The 14,185-nt window shown below is 42.2% G+C and overlaps 1 protein-coding gene across 1 annotated transcript in view; it reads right to left on the bottom strand.

Moving 5' to 3' along the window:
• RTKN2 (rhotekin 2) overlaps nucleotides 1-13,707 on the bottom strand; it is a 171,985-nt gene extending 158,278 nt beyond the window's left edge. The window contains exon 1 of the mRNA XM_030950906.1: nucleotides 13,416-13,707. The gene's annotated coding sequence lies outside the window, so the exon portion shown is untranslated. The remainder of the gene's footprint in view (nucleotides 1-13,415) is intronic.
• Between the last annotated feature and the right edge of the window lie 478 nt (nucleotides 13,708-14,185).

Below are 14,185 nucleotides of genomic sequence, written 5' to 3'. Positions count from 1 at the left end.
TATTTGGATCATGATTTGGCTTGTGTTTTGGCTAGAGCTATATGGGATTTTGAATGAGGTTTGCATGCACTTTTAGAAGCATCTAATGACCCAATATCATGATGTTTGATCTCAAGCGATGAGATCGTGCAAGATTAGTGGCCCTTGGGAGATTCCCCTTATCTCAGGCAAGAGACAGCAGGCTTTGACTCACAACTGGGGAGGATTTCTCTTAGGATGACTAGACCAAATCCCACTCCTCAGCATCCAACTCACCCATCTTTGTGATGTTCCCCTCCTGGAAGGATGGTTCATGAAGCAGCTGCTGAGCTGCTGGTTGCAAATCCGTGTAGTCAACTAGATCAGTACTTCTGTAACTCAGTATAAAATACAGAGAACTACTGAAAGTTCTTTATTTGCAAATCAGACCCTGCTTCATAAGCAACAATCATCCCTGTAGCAAGGACAGGGTAGTCTGGAAGAAACCCATGATGGCCATGAAGTTCTGTGGCTATCACCAGCAAGTCAGGGCTTTGCAGAGACATTGGCCATGTGGTCACCACCCAGAAAAAAGGACAGCAAATCCCTGGCCCTACAAGGAACAGAAGAAGCAATGAGAGGGATGGGATGAGAAGAGGAAGGGGAGAAAGAGGAGTGCTAATGAACCTTGTCAGTTGAGGTACTCTTTCCTCTCTGTTTGCTTAAAATCACCAACAAATCAGTGTGACCCTGAAGTCAGGCCAGAACCTGGCCCAGAGACCACACTCTCCTTTAATGTGACCACACCACCTGCTGAAGCCAGTGAGAGTTTATGTGGGTATCTCAGGCAAGGACATAGAAGCAATGACTCATCTATTAATGGACTTTGGTTCTTTATCTAGTTGCCAGGTGCCTCCAGAAAGGCACGGCTTTCCTAAATATTTGTGGTTTTTGAAACTGCTGAATAATTTTTACAAACACAGTTCATGATCGGTTATCCAATTAAAACCATGCAATTGCTAGGAGCCATGTGAGCTGTTTACACTGCACATTTCTATCACATGCCCTTCCTTCATTCCTCATCATTGGAGCACAACTCTTCAATAAAAATTATGTTCATGCAAAAACACTTTAACACTTCCACATAATCTGTTGTAGCTTCCAGGAATGCTTATACCATCTGATGCACAGTATTTCAACCTGGGAGGCAGGGCATTCTTGTCTGAAGTTCTGGAGAGCAGGTAAAGAATCATTCTTTTCAGTAAAACCCACAACTTTTTCTTGCATGACCATCTGCCCTAAGGAAAATTTCCACAGTACAATGTCTATCCTTGTGCTGACCTCACCCAAGAAGCAGCGATCTTAAAAGACCCCAAAGTGCCCACTTAAGAGAATCTTAAAAACTCATGCCTAGAAGCGACCTGAAGGGATTGTTTAACCTCTTTCCTTGCTCTAAAACAGAATAAATAACTTAGACCATCTCTGAAAAACATTCATCACACCTTTTCTCGCAAAAATTCAGACAAGGATATGCCACTTTCTCCCTAAGTAATCTATGCCAAGATTTTACTACTTGTGCAATTAGAGAACATTTTCCTAGCACTTGAGCTGTGTTTCTTCACTTTATCACCTCGTATTTGTCCAAGCAGGCAATTTTGACTGGGTCAAATTACCCAGTTTTATCCCCCAGATTTTGACTGGTAGCAGAGTCAGAGAATATAATGAAGGAAAGATATTGAAAGCCAAGATCAAGAGATATACCAAGATCAGATTATCTATATATATGATATCTACTGCATACTAGTTGCCCTATAAACTGAGAAATTCCATTAGTTAAATATTAATTACTCCTGGAAATTACATTTTAAAATCATTTTACAATTTAAGTCCATACAAACTGCCTGACAAATCTGTCCCACTATCTGTCCAGGAATCAAAATCTCTTTCTTGAGTGGATTCCCAACTTCATTAACACTTCCTTCTTTAGAATACTTAAAGGCGACTTGTGAAAAAGATAGGGACAAACTTTTTAGCAAAGCCCGTAGGATAGGACAAGGTGTGATGTTTTTAAACTAAAAGAAGTCAGAATTAGACTGCATGTAAGGAAGTAATTTTTTACAGGAACAATAGTGGAACAATGATAGAGTTTTCCCAGAGAGGTGGTGGATGCACCATCCCTGGAAACATTCGGGGTCAGGCTGGACTGGGCTCTGAGTGACCTGAGTTAGTTGTAGATGTCTCTGCTCACAGAGGGGGCTTGGGCTTGATGGCCTCTAAAGGTCCCTTTCAACCCAAACCATTCTGTGATGCTGTGAACAAGTAAATCTTCCCTGGTAAAACTCAGTTGAAGTATCTCCCTAATAACTTCTACCTCATGAAACAGAGCTGCCTCAATATATCCTACCAAGGTGATACATTAAGGGGGTTTTGCCATACTGCCTTTCCAAGCAATATCCACATAAAGTATCCCTTTTCCACTAATAAGTGCTTCCAAGAGATGGTCAAAAGCATCTTTCCACTTGTCCCAGGCAGGTGGCTTAAATGAAACCTACCTGTCAAAGAGGCTCTGCTCTCTTTCTATCCTCACCCAGACAAGTCTGTCCTTCGTTATTCCACAACTTCAGGACAAGCATGGATAACACTTCTCCATTTCTCCAAGCCTGTCTGTACAGAATGAGCTGTATGAATGCTCCAGTCCTGAGACTGATCCCAGCAAATTTCTAACAGATCTATGAAATATTTAATTTGACTCTATTGCTACAATGTCAGGTCCTTTTCCCATATTTGTACTGATGTTGCCTTCTTAACCTTCCAAAGATGCTGCTGTAATAGTCACTCCTTTAAACCTTTGCACTGACCTCTTTCAAACTGAGCATAAAGTCCCTTTTTCACTAGGCTGGTGAAGGCTGCACTGTGATAGACCTCTATTTCTTCAACACCTGAGAGAAATTCACATCCCTGCCTTCAAAGTACGACATTAGCAAGTCCCAAATATATTATTTCCACACTTTTGATTTAAAAATGAAGTGGTTTGGTATTCCTGAATTGAAACACTTTAATTTCTGTGAGCTGAACCAAAGCAAAATATTTTGATCTGACCCAGTTTGCCTTCAGTTTGTCTCATCTGTCTAAAGTAAGCCTCTCTGTCCAAGCTTTTTCCCATGATCCAGCACTACAGTAGGTAAGAGGAGAAATTGCAACACACCCTTGGTTAGATAATGCAGAGATGGGAGTGGCTGTAAGAAATAATCAGGATACAATGCTTCCTGTCCCAAAAATACCACAGCAGTTCACACAAATGGCTCAGATTCAATATTAAGTAACACACAGCAACCCAGCTCAACAAACTGTTTTGAAATGGATAAAACTGACTCAAAGCAAAGTATTTCAGTAGTACCCTCCTGGCAAGTCTTCCTTAAATTTCAATCTCACAGAATTTCTGCATAAAAGTCACTTGAACAGCAAGTATTTTTTAACATAATATAATTAGCAACTGTAGAAATAGATCAGTCATCATGACTTGCTGCACAGGAAGATCAGAATACTGATTCATACATACTTTATATACATTGAATTGCTTCAGAAACCCAGTACTTTTACATCTTCTTCATACCATGACAGTTCAAATGGAGGTCTTTGCTCTGCAATGGTTTGCACATGATGAGAAGTGATGCTAATCATGAGAACCACCAGAAAATTCTTTTGAGCCAATTAGATGGCATCAGTCACAATGATATTAGTCATCCATTCCTCACTCTGAGGAGAAGGAACCAAAAATTGTCATTCATCTACTCCTGAAGCTGTGGAAGACATGAGGGAAGTGCACCATTTCCCATTCTTTTTGCAACCACTGTTACACAGAGTGACACGAGCTGCTATTTTCTGTTCCTTTTCTAGGAGAACAGTGGTTACTCTCTGTGCAGGTTACAGGAGAGACCTTGATCTCATTTAACTGTTTTATACTTCCTCTGCTCTTTCTTGATCACCACATGACCCAAAAAGAAAACGGGACCAGAAAATGTTGCCATTAGCCTGATGCCATTAGCCTCAGCAGCTTGTAAGGGCAAGCTGAGTGAGATGTGACTGCTGGCTAACAGTGACAGAGGACAGAGTTGTCATACCTGGTGCCATGACTCGGCACACCCGTGAGAATAACTAGAAAAGCATGAGAAGTGGTAACCAACATGTGGAAAAGTGGACACTCCAGGAAAATCTTCCAAAAAGCTGATAGTGAAGCATCAGAAGATGGAAATTGCAGAGGGTTAAAGTGAATGACTGTAAGAACAGAGTGAGGAATAACAGAGAGACAGACTGCCCTGGAGCAGCCAGTCTAACAAACCACACTGCTGGGATCAGTAACTACCACTGATCTCAGGGACCTGTGAGCTGGGGGAAGTCCAGGAGGAACTGATATGAGGAGAGGCTGATCAAATCCTATTTTTCCACAGCAGGATTGCTTGGGAATCCCACAGATGCTGGTGTAGCAATCTAACACTTTCACCCCAGCCATGGGACCAGACTACCCAGCAGCCCTGGTGAGCACAGAAATCTCTGTATGTGATGTTGTTCCAATGTGAGAGGCACCTTTGAAGCACTCAACAGCTACAAACACCTCCAAGGCACAGGCTGGCCAGCTTTGGAAATATCAACTCTTGAAATCCCTCCAAGACTTTGTTTTTTGGAAGACAGAGGTAGTGAAAAAGAGGATGAAAAATCAGAAATATCAACCCTTCTAACAAAGGGGTAAATAGAGCAAGTTAATAGTAAAGTAATATTCTTGAGAAGACAAAGAAAGATCTGTGGTTTAGAAGTCAAGATGCATCTGGCACATCTGGGGAAACTCTGCCAAGGTTTTCATGGCATCTGGTCCTCTAGGACGACATTTTGGCTCACTGCCCAGTTAGAATTTGCCCTTGAAGGATATTATGGGCTAGATGCTCACCTACAGTAAACTGTGCTGCTGCATTTTAGAAGCTGGACAATTTTGAGCAGGAGAGAGTTATGTCCCAGATCTCAGACTGGTAGGATGGTTTTCTCAGGGAAGATACATCTGATGGCTTCACAATGAAAGGAAATATTATCCATGCCATGAAACTCCAATTCAACAAATTAGAAAATGACTTTACAAGTAGTCACGTTAACAGATGGTACCAAATCCAAGTAGCAAAGATCACAATTACTTCTTCACATTTTACTTTTTGTCTTTTATGTGTGTGTGTGTGTGCGTGTGTGCGTGTGTGTGTGTGTGTGTGTGCTTCAGCCCCAGAGAAACAGATTATGACTCAAGAAGTGGAGCTAATTAAATTATAACATACTAGAAGGAGATTTGGCTGTGTTGATATATCTGGAGTGTGGTAAAGCAAGATATTCCTCTGTAAACACTGAGATACCTCCCCAGGATTTCTCATAATTATGAAATAATTCAGAGTATCTCCAGAAGAAGTCTTAGATTTGAATGCCAACCCTAAAACTAAAACATGCCTGAACTAGATAAATCAGATAATCTAAGACCATATTTACATACCTATAAAAAGAAGATGAAGAAGGACAACTGGAATAGTAACTGCTCCCTGTAGTTGTTGCTAGGCCTCAGCTTTCTACATCCAGCTGCACTGAATCCAGATTCATTCTCTTCAAGAGATGGTATCTAAGACTCTGATTTGTTTTTCACACTGTCCAGTAGAAATAATTTAATCACAGTGCAATAAGACTCACAGCGGCCATCTTCTTCTCAGAGAAAGAGAGATCTTCCAGAAACTGTAAGGATACAACTATAATCATATTCCAATGTGCAATTATAACACGCCTTTTTTGCCCCATGCTAACAACATAAAAGGTTTCTAACTCTGAGGTGGTCCCTTCTTTGCTTGGTGAATGAATGAAGCAACGTTGACCTAAGAGGTGTTGATGTATCCCAGAAGGAGGGGAGCAAACTTTCAGTGCAGAGCATCTTCACACCAGTACACTTCTCTCTCCTCCAGCCTCTACCTGACCTAGACATACTGCTGGCAAAAGAAACTAGGAGAGAGGTTTCTAATATTTGAACTCTACCAGCACCTTCTACTAGGCTTTAAGACATGTCCAACCTAGTTCCCAATGCACATCCTGCCACAAGTTCCAGCTGCCCCTGTAGAGTCAGCAGAAGGGAACATCTCTCTGTGTCTGATCACACAAGAGATGCTCACTGAAGACATGGCAAAGAGGAGCTCTGGGCATATGCAGTATGCTCAAGCATCTGCAGCAAATCGATCTGTCTGTGGGCAACAGATGCCTTTGCAGACATGCAGCACTCCAGGCTCTTTTTATGCTCATTTGCATTTAAATACTGCTAATTGGAACTCAAACTTATACTTCCCTGGCTCTGAGCAAGAAATGCACACCCCTTTAGCCTAGAGTTAATGCCTAGGCTTAGCTAATTGTCCTGGCTCTCTCCAGCACCAACAGAGACAGGCAGTGCTGCTGTATGATTCACTCTCCTAAATCCATAATGAATCACTCTGGCCACCTTCAGCGAAGAGGAGACACACAAGAGTGCCCATACCTGTTGCTTAGAATACAGACCTGGCCTCCAGACAGCTCAAGAAGGATAAGATACAGCCTACCTGAATGGCCTTGTCTTTTCATGTACCCTTGGCAATGGTCAAGGCAAATAAAAAAGGAACTTGGACTGTGGCTTCTTGACACAATAATCTTACAAAGATACAATGAAAGCAGTAATCCAAACACACTAGTATTAATTACAGTAACAAAGCAGCAGTTCCTGTAGAAGTCAACAGCTGTTCCACATGAAACTCAAGTGTGCCACAGCCTGTGTGTAGATGTGTGTCACTCATCTGCCCAATATGAAGGCCACTGCCAGTTCACATGCTGTGTATGTTTTCAGTCAGAAAAGAAATTAGGTGATTGATACAAGGGTCCAGAAACCAGGTCATGAGATTCCTTCTGCATGATCCTGGTCTCCTGCATGAAACTTGCTGTCCAGACAAACACCTGTAACCTCATGCTTTCATCACAGCTTTGATTTATATCCTTTGCTTGGCTTTTAAAGTACTTTTAAACCTCCCAGTGAGTCTGCTTGGGCCCAAGCTGCACTTCTGGGCAAGTGGCAGGGAAGAACAAGGCTCTGCCAGTGGGAAAGCAGATAGACTCTCCTGCTGGTTTCAAAGCTTCTGTGGGGGTACACAGGCAGGACAGGCTGCCAGGTTTCTCTCAGCAAGAGCTGGGATCCACTACATCATACAGAAGCACAATATTTACATGCACAGACCTTGTGCTCCAGTGTTCCCAGAGCAGCTGCCATGCCCATGAGAGGGATGCTCAAGGTCCACTGGAACAGGCCCAGGCACTGGATCAAGTCTGACCAGCTCTGGAACTTCCAGCTGTGTGGTGTGACATGTCCCTCGATCTCCTGGAGGGAATGGGATTTTATGGATTCTCATTCTAAACACACAAAGCAGGTAGCTAGATGAAATACAGCACAGTCAGGCTCTGAAAAAACTTCTTGTAGGTATGAAGACTGCAAGTGACATACATCATGTTTCATTTAACACTTCCCTGATCTCTGACTTGTGGATTGTTCTCCCTCTGAAAAACCCTAACTATTCCTTTCACATGGGAATTTTGACCAGAGCCATTGAGATGTCTTTACACATAGATTTGGCATAGAGACTACAATGGCAGTGAGATATTGATCTGCCTGGGCACAGCTTGTACCTACCCTGTGGCTGAGGCAGAAGAGCAAATGTCTACGTCAGCAACATCTGGAAAGAAAAAGGGTTTCTGTTTGAGTCAGCACACAGCATCAGGTAGCCAGGAACTGCCTGCTCCACTGGGCTCTGATGCTCATGACAATATTCCTCATCAACCAGCTTTTGAAAGATCAGTCACACTGAAGTCTATGCCACCAACTGAAATATGCTTATTAGGCAATATAAGCTGAATGCTTTAAGAGCACTACTTACAGCACTTTGTCCTGTACAACTCCTTGTAAGATCCTACTTCCAAGGCTTATAAGCTAACCAGACTGTCTAGACCCAGTTGTGTATGTGCTGTGGATAGACACACCACAAAGCAAGAGTAGCAGGAGGACAGTTTCTTCCCTGCAAGTACATCATAAATAATACAAATCAGTCTATGAACGATGGGAGAAGACTATCAAGAGTATGCAACAGTCGTGACTTACACCTACCAGAAATGTGTGCCAACACATCACATCAATTGACTTTCTTTTCACTTGGTCTGCATCTGACCTTGCCATGTTCATTCCAGTAATAGAACAGCTTCAACCTCAAAGTTATCTTTCAAATAACATTTTTCAACTGCTCCCACATTTAAATTAACCAAACTTTTTACTACACTTCAGTCTATTTTTTTATACAGGTTTAATGCCAGAAGAGTTGGGAAAATGAAAGAGTACCTTTTTAACAAAAATATGTGGTTTAGGAATTGACAGCACGTGTCAAAGTCAACAATCAAACAGCCCAGGCAATGCAAGGTAATGCATGCTTTCATTCCAATTATTGTTTTCTTAATTTAGCAAATAGGATTTTTGGCTGCATTTAAAGAGGAAATCAGCAAAGCAATACTAAATTTTCTGTAGAAGAAAGAGTCATAAAATAACTCAGGTTACCACAGAAACAAATTTAAGCACGCTGGTGCCACAAATCAAGTAATTAGGCAGAAAGAATAATTTAATGTCTTCAAAAATTAATGCTTTATGATAACATGTTATGTTTGGGATATAAATATTTATTATCTTGCATTTTCTATACCTTCAGCCCTTTCTAAAAAAGGGCAACTCAGGCAAGTCCAAGTAGTGAACAGTAAGACAACATGATGTTATATTTGCCTCTCCCTTGAGAAGCAGAAAGCACATTTTATGTCAAATTACTCCATGCACAGGGAACACTGCAATACTGTGTACCTATAGCCATCCATGGATTACAAGATTACACTCCTGTGTATAGCCAGCAGCAGTCGAATAAATTTAAATTAAAGTGCCATAAAATAGTCAGGGGCAGTCTTTTTAGTCTTGCCATATAGTACAGCAAGAAATATATTGTGCTGTATATTTGCCTTATTACTTAGCTTTTCCTGACAAGAAGCAAGTTTAGCCAAACACCAAAACCAGAGAGAACTCTAAGACTTGAATCCATATGCTCTTTCAGCTACACATCAGTAATAGCCATTTCTTCAACAACTCACAGTGCAAAGGGTTGTTATTTTCCCTGCAGGACTCTAATCTGATAAGGAGCCAAGACTCAAGCCAAATCTCAGCAAAAAAAAAGAAAAAAAAATCTGTCTTCCTCTTTTTTTCCCCTTGCTCATAAAACATTACCAAACTGGCCTTTAGTATAAGTTCAGCTCACAGAAGTAATTCGTGAAAGCCCATTGGTGGAGAATGCATTTCCTTCTCCTTTCAGGTTGAAAAGGAAACTTTCTGTGAGTTTACTGTAATGGAGTATTTGTCTGTATCAAAAACACCCTGACCTCTCCAGCCACAAGATTAAATACCAGCTGCCCACTCTGTCACTAGTTCACTATTAGGAAACTACATGGGAGGAAAGACACAACATAAAATTCACAGGGAGAAAAAGAGAAAAAAAGACATCGGTAGTGGTGGGAGTGAATGAACAAGCTTAATAATGAAGCCAGTAAAAAGGAAAATGCCCTCTGGCCAATTGATAATAAAAGGTTACTTGAGGCAAAGGGTCAGATCCTGAGCAGTGCAAGGCTGGCCCAGCTTCTCCAACCTCAGCAGAGCAACAGTGATTTACAGCAGCTGCAAAAAGCCCCAGGAGACAGAAAAACCCAGCTATAAAAATGGAACTGGAGGCCCACATTTTGAAAAGCTTCCACTCACTTTTAGCACCAGACTGAGGTACAGAGGTGACTCTGAGGGTTTGTTTCTGCGGGGGAGCTCCTGTGAAGTAAGCTGAAGTGTGAATTTACACTGCATTTATTCTGGGTCTTAAGTAGGCTGTAAATTCACACCCAACCTATTTTACAGGGATTTCCCCAAGTAGATAAGCCCTAAATTTGCCTCCTAATCATGGAGGTATACAAAATAAATAGATGCTTTCAAAACTGCAGATCCACACAGGAATCTCTCTCCTGCTTATAGGGGAAGTGGGTACTGAACAGTATATATTGTATTGTAGTCTTGTAGTGCATGGTGCCCTTCTTTCAACCACAGACCCCAAGGCCCCCTCCAGTCTCTCTCAATATCTTTTTAAACCCCTGGATCTGTCCCAGCCTCATGTCAAACTTCCATAGACCAGCCCCTGGCTCCTCCCTTCCCCAGGGCAGTTTCACATATGAAGATCAACATTTCTTTACCTACTCACCCCTGACCCTCAGGGGGAGCAGTAACTCCTCATCCTCATGCAGAGGTGTTGTCTCCTACCAGTTTCCTGCCTATCAACCTATCTAACCATGCTCTTATCATTCATGCCTCACTCACACCCAGAACCACTGGATCCCTGGTTAATGCATGTCCTCTGAAACCTCCTTCAGAGTCATAAGGTTAACTCCATGCCAAGAAATGCCAAGAAGCTGGGCAAGATTATTCACATTTTCTTGGCTTGAAGATGCTCTTACACACAGACAAATGGGCAGCCAGAGGCCTTTGGCAGGAGCCAAGAGAAAGCAGCTGGTATGGTCACAGCTTCACCAGGGTCCTCAAGATGGGGATTTGGTCCTCAGCAGGCTGGGGGGGACCAGCTGGACCAGCTTGGATCACACAAGGCCTGGGCTCTTGCCCTGGAAACTCCTTTTCCCTGGGAGGGACAGGAGGCTATAACGGAGCAGAGCATTTATGCCTTGACTAATCTGGGACAATGCACAGCTTGAACAGCTGCCTGTGCTGGCTCAGGTGTCAACTGAGTCCCACCTGTGGCCATAACACCCTAATACAGTGACAGCACTGTATTCTGAAGGATCCTTTTCAATAAGTCAATTTAGCAACATTCTCTGACACCTGAAGCAAACACCAGGTTTCTCAAAAGCAGCTTGGAATGCTTTCCTTCAGTGAAATGCCTGATTTTGCAGAGCATGAAAGTCTGAAAGTCAGTTAACACTTAAAAGTTTGAATTTTAAGTGTATCAGTTCTCTCATTTGTAGCTTTCCCAGGCTATAGATTTCCTGTCTATCATCTCTCTCTTGATGTTTAAAACACCACAGCCAAGCTATTCTAAGTCCTTACTGAGCCTACCACTTATGAGGTAACAGGGATAGCCACCAGCATGTTCCCTAAACAGGGCAGCCCAGAGAATTCAGTCACCAAAACACATCCAGCAAGGCAAAGGAACAGGGCCCTCCATGTTATTTTAACAACCTATCCCCTGAAATCATTGGCAATACTAATCTATTTATCTTGCAAGTAGACAAATGTACATGACTTTCCCATGCAATAACAAACTGATTAAACTTAGAGCATTTCAGGCAGATCATATTTCTCAAATAAAAATCAGACCTTATTAACCCTCAAAGGAAATTCCACATAAAACACAGCATCAAAGCCAGGAGCATGTAAGAATTTAGTCTGCATTTCAGTCAAAATTCAGTGATTCCTTTAATTGCTCCAGTTGCAAAGTTTCCAGAAGAATAGTGAGCTGTCCTTAGAAAGCTAACCAGTAGAAGGACCACTGCTCTCCACTGCACTCCTCCCTACTCTGTCACATTGTAGGGAGGCCTTTATGCCCTGCTAAATGTAAAATATTTTAGAAAAACAAAACCAGGAAACAAAGTGGGATTTGGTCAAGAGTTCATGCTGGCTGAATCACTGTGGTGTGGAAACCACCAGCTCTAAAGATGGAAAGTCCGGAGCCATTCATTACCTCAAAGAAAGAAAAGAAAAAAGAAAGAAAAAAAGACCCTCAAGACCCATTTAGCTTGCTGGTAAGCTGCTCCAACACCTAAAACATAAAAGAGGCTACCTATTGACAGATGCCTTGATCTTTTTCCCCTTCATCTCTCTCAGAGCACAGCCAGCAATTTGATCTGCTCTACAGTTTTTCATATTGGGTGCAGTGAGAATTGTTTAAATGTCACTCCCTGACTCAACATGCAGAAATGCTGTAGGGTCAGAGCACTACTTCCCTCCACATCCTGCACCTATTGCCCTCTTCAGCCTTTCCCAAAGGGAAAAAAATCTACATACTTTACCGATTGAATATGGGCAGTTTCTAAGTAGAAATCCATTCAGACTTCTCTGGATTGCCTTGGAACCTCTCAGATAACTAGAGGAAATATTGCTCAGAAGCAATTAAAGTCAACTGCTCTTGGACAGATAATGGGCACATTTAGGGAGGCATACAGCCATTTTGAAAGAGGCCTGGAAAATCTTAACATTGTTAAAATGTGTATTCACAGCTGCTGATAAGATCTAGTAACGATGTCTGTGTTGTGCCGGTGCATTTCATCGCCTTTCACAAGCCAAATCTTACCAGCAAATCATTTCAGCAAACTTTAAAAGGCAGTGCTGTGCCCAGTGCTTGTAGGAAGAACAGTTTTTGACAAGCTCACCATATATTTTTTACTTTCCTTGTTTCCAAAGTACTGGCATACAGACACACACTATACTTAGGCACTAAATACATTTGTCTCAGCTAACCATCACGTTATTTGACATAATGCTGTCACTAAAGCCAAGAATCCTATCAGCTTCCAGACTCACCTGAATGCTGTGCAGCCTTTTTGTCCATGCTGGATGGAGTGACCAAGAGCTGCAGCACAAAGGGGATGAACCTGTGCTGCAGAACAAGAGAGCTGGTCCAAAGGCTAAATATTGTAACATGAGGAAGCCTAAGATCAGCAGTTCTGCAACATATTTCCTTACACAGACTTATCTCCATCATTTATTCTCTCTGTGCCCCCGCTCTGTAAAATGGTACTTTTATATAACAGTCTCTGTGAGAATATGGTATGAAATGGCACATTGACAGGGAACATGGAAATACCTCTGAATCTGTAACTCCACATTACCAATCAGTCATCTTAAACACCCAAAAATGAATGATTCCAGAGAATGTTACAGTGGAAGTGACTCACAAAAGACTGAAGAATCAACACTCTCCTGAACTGAATTCAGTTTTGTGAGAGTAAGCTTTAAAGGGTTCATTTACCATAATGATTCCATTTGGAAAGCAGTCTTTGAAAATGATAAGCATCTTTCTACAGAGTAAACTGCCAGCTAGCAGCAATGCTATTTCATAGCACTGGTGTCAATGACCATGGAAGCCTTCCAACTCAGCAAAGCGTGTTCCAGGATGTCTTGAGAAAAAGATACATAAAAACAGCACAATCAAAAGCCTGTTGGGCATTAGTTTTGCACACTTAATGGAGCTGGTGCTACAAAGTGCTTCTAGCCTTATCAAAATTTCACAGGCAATATGTCAGAAGGCAATCCATCCTGAAATACTAAATCACAGTACACTTCAGATATGCACCAACTTTACCTACAGAGGCTTGCATCAACCAATGAATCATTCTCCCTTTCTCTTTCTTGCAGGGCTTATAAGGCATGACAGCTCCTGGTGACCTCCTCTGGTGTCCTGCTCCTCTGGACTTTCACTGCTCTCAGCCCCCCGTGCTGCCAGCACCTGTAACATGAAACAATACATTCTGAGTACTCCCTCTGCCCCCTCCCATTACACTGGTGTTCCAGTTTGGAGTAGCAGTGTGCTTCTGAAGCCAGAATGCCCCACTTACTGTGCAGCCCCCAAGCACAGAGCAGATTCCTTTCAGGTGGAACTAAGCTGGTAGAGGTACCCCAGCAGCACAGGAAAAGCACACAGGCCTCACATGGTGTGCCGGCCAGGGGAGCTCACAAAGCTGCTGCTCTCTAGGTCTACTCCTGGCTCCGAGTACCATCACTTGTGCAGAAATTGCCTTGAAGTATCAGACATCCTTTCTCCTCCAGGCAAACTTAACAAATCTTTTCTACTCTCATCCAACTCCCCAAAAAATACAGCTTGATGCCTGTCTTTTCAGACATTTACCCAGCCAGCACCTCCAGTGGATCATAGCATTTGAACTGTTATATTTTTGGACTAGTCATTAAAATTGTCATCGTTTAGGTCCGTGCCCATCTGCCAGTATTCTGTCACTCACCTCTTCCCTTTTACCTATTTCTGCTCTTGGACTTACTTGTCTTGTTATTATGATTTTAGCTATGACTAACACCAAATTAATCTGAAGTAACACAATTTTCTGTGACTTCTTAGAT

The sequence above is a fragment of the Camarhynchus parvulus genome, chromosome 6, assembly GCF_901933205.1.
Source record: "Camarhynchus parvulus chromosome 6, STF_HiC, whole genome shotgun sequence".
Classification (NCBI taxonomy): Eukaryota; Metazoa; Chordata; class Aves; order Passeriformes; family Thraupidae; genus Camarhynchus; species Camarhynchus parvulus.
The sequence above is the reverse complement of the archived record's forward strand: the minus strand, read 5'-3'. Positions and strand labels throughout refer to the sequence as shown.